The sequence below is a fragment of the Ixodes scapularis genome, unplaced genomic scaffold (assembly GCF_016920785.2).
Source record: "Ixodes scapularis isolate PalLabHiFi unplaced genomic scaffold, ASM1692078v2 PGA_scaffold2__306_contigs__length_199485367, whole genome shotgun sequence".
NCBI classification, from domain to species: domain Eukaryota; kingdom Metazoa; phylum Arthropoda; class Arachnida; order Ixodida; family Ixodidae; genus Ixodes; species Ixodes scapularis.
The window spans coordinates 150,213,358-150,216,334 of record NW_024609857.1 but is presented as its reverse complement, the minus strand read 5'-3'; positions in this window follow the sequence as shown (position 1 = coordinate 150,216,334).

Here is a 2,977-nt window from a genome sequence, read left to right as displayed (position 1 = left end):
GAACGTCGACGAAACTAGTCAATATTCAGGACTACAACCTTATTACGCCGCTAAAAGCCGCTGTGTTTGAGGGTGTTTTGCCGTCTTTAATTGATTACTAAGACGATTCGCTTTCTGGTTGCATTTTTACGCTATTTGTAGGTTACGTTTTTTACCAATTAAAAGGTTTCTCTCAATGCAAGAAAGAAATATTTCTTCTTCACAGAACTCCAAATACGCAGCATAAAACGACGAGTGTAAAGTTTCATGCAATCACCAAAGCGTCTCTTTTTTTTTATTGGAATTTGAGAAAACCGATGTGGAGTATACAGATTCTTTTGGGTTGGTAAGGGGGGAGGGGGAAGGGGAGTGTAAAGAATAGAGAAGACTCTGGCAAATTATAAACTCTGACATTGCTGGTCCATAGAGAAAGAACGAGAAAGAAAGCGCCAGAAAAGCGAATAAAGAAATCAAACAAATTAAGTAATCGTGTTCGTTTTGCCGCGATAAGTTCAAGTCGTTCGAATGCTCCTCAATTTCATTTCATTTCAGGGTGTGTTCAAATAACCCCGGTCATATGAGTGGCATGCCTATTTTTTGATTTCATATCAATTTGTATCTTAGGCAAACTTAAGAAGTAATCCTTAACTTTTTAAGTACTTTTGCAATTTATACGTTACCTTTTTCGGAAGTAATTTGTAATGTAATTGAGTCACAGATATTGGTAACGGATTACTTTAATTACTCGTAACTGCAGCAATACGATCAGAATGTTCAACAACATAAAAAGAGAAAGTTAGAAAACAAAAATATGAGGAAGGGGAAAATAGCCGAAAAGAAAACACGTTTTTTGTATGACCGGTCACTAGAACCACTAGAAAAACGGGTAAGGCATGTACAAATATACGAAAGACAAAGATCAAGTAAGACAACGCCAAGTAGGCTCTCCGTCGGTTTCCATCCAGATATGGCAAAATTACTTTAAAAAAAAGTAATTAAATTACATTAATATTTACTTTTCTCAAGAATGCAAAAAATGTAATTAAATTACATTGCAAATTACCGCAGACTAAAGGTAATGACATTGCATTACAATTACTTGCCAAAAGTAATGAAATTACTTTGAAATTACTTTGACATTACTTTGTAATACCTTGAGGCAGTAATCCGTGCTTATCTATTTACCGTATACACCAACACTGTGTTTACAAAACAAGCCTTCGTTTGCCCACACAGCGCGTGTGCAGGAACCAGATCCGGCAGAAGCGAGGCGCTGCGCATGCGCATTGCCGACAGCAGCACCACAGCAGTGATGGGACGTCAAAGAGCTGAGTTTGTCTATATGTGCCAAAACTCAGATTTCCCTGTTTACACCGCAACAACCATATGTGCCTCAAAGTGGACCATACTGAACAGTGGTTTTCCTAGCGCACACGACATAAGTGTTAAACATGATGAACAGCTTCTTCAGATGTGACTCAAAGACAGTCGACTCACCGGTTTCGCCCCTTCATTCAACGGGGAAGGTTCTTACTAAAAGGGTGATATGTTCCCGTCCTCCTGATTTAGAAGCTGAAGTCCGTGTCAGTTCGTTAAGCGGGCAATGGCAGCTCTTTCTTAAAGGGAGTCGTCACGTGAAACGTTTCCCTTCCACCTCGGACGACCTAATCTCGGACATTCTTTTCAAGGGCCATTTTTCCCAAACACCCGAAGAGCCCAAGTTTTTGCGCATTGTCACACAAGGGGCCTGGATAATTTCTAAGCAGAAGCGTTATCAGTTGAGGAATGGCGCGAGCTTCCCTAAATTGCGTACTATGCCAACAAATTGGGGGCGATATCTGCTTGTAGGCTTATTTCCGAATAAACTTCCCAAGGGAAGGCAGCGAGGCATACCGCGAGCGGCACCAGCTTTGCTCGAGGACACACGAAACGTTCTGGGGCTTTAACAAGGCATTTAGAATTAACTATTTATTCCCCTCGTTTATTGTTCACAATAGTCAAAGCTTACCTTTTGACCTTGCTTGACGAAAGTACAAGGCTGGGGATCTTTCTGTCCTGTCCTCTCAGGTTTTAAATTATGGTTTAACTTACTGGTGATGTACCCGTCGCCTTGTAGCCCTTGAGCTGTTCATGTCTAAGCTAACGCACTGTCAGCTTAGGTATGAACGGTGGAAGCTACGTGTTTGTTGGAGCCGTCCCACCTCTATCGTTCGCAACGTAACCATGTCTCGTTCATAACCGCGCACCGAGAAAGGGACAGGTGGTTAAAAGAAGGTGTTGCATTAGTTCTGGTTGGCTTTCATTTCCTACCGCACTGTCAGCTTAGGGATGAACGAAGTATAGTATCGTCGTGTGCCTGGAGTTCGTAAGCCGTTGCCTGCCATCGATATCTACACGTAAGCTTTTCTACTTCGCCTTTCCAGCCCCCCTTTGTGCGTGTGTTCAGCTCTTTGTACAAGGCTTCGCGCTAAGGTGGCCGTCGTTTATTTCCTTTGATGCTCTTCCACAACATTTCACCGTGCAAAATAATTTTTCTCTTCTTTTTTAAAGCTTGCAAACGAACTTTCTAATTTAGGACAAAAGTAATTTCAAAAGTAATGAGTAATTTTCTCGAAATTACTGCCTGAAAGTAATTCATTACACTACTAAACTCGTGGCCGTGAGAAGTAAATCATTACATTACTCATTACTCCAAAAAGTAATTTAATTACTGTAATTACATTACAGTAATGCCATTACTGCCATCTCTGCTTTGATCGTGTTTTTCTACTTCTCTCGGGCAGGAGAAAACACTTCGTGTCTATTTGTTTTTGTATTTTATACCTTTTCATCTCTTCCAACTTCTTCGACGTCTTCGCCGCCTGCACAGACATCAAACGCGGGTCCGTAGCCCCTCGATTCGTGAGTTTGCAACTCGCGTAACAGACGATGTAGCCTCGCGCGAGGGGGTCGAATTCTCTTTGTCTTTGTTGTACGCCACTTTATTTTAGCCCGCTCT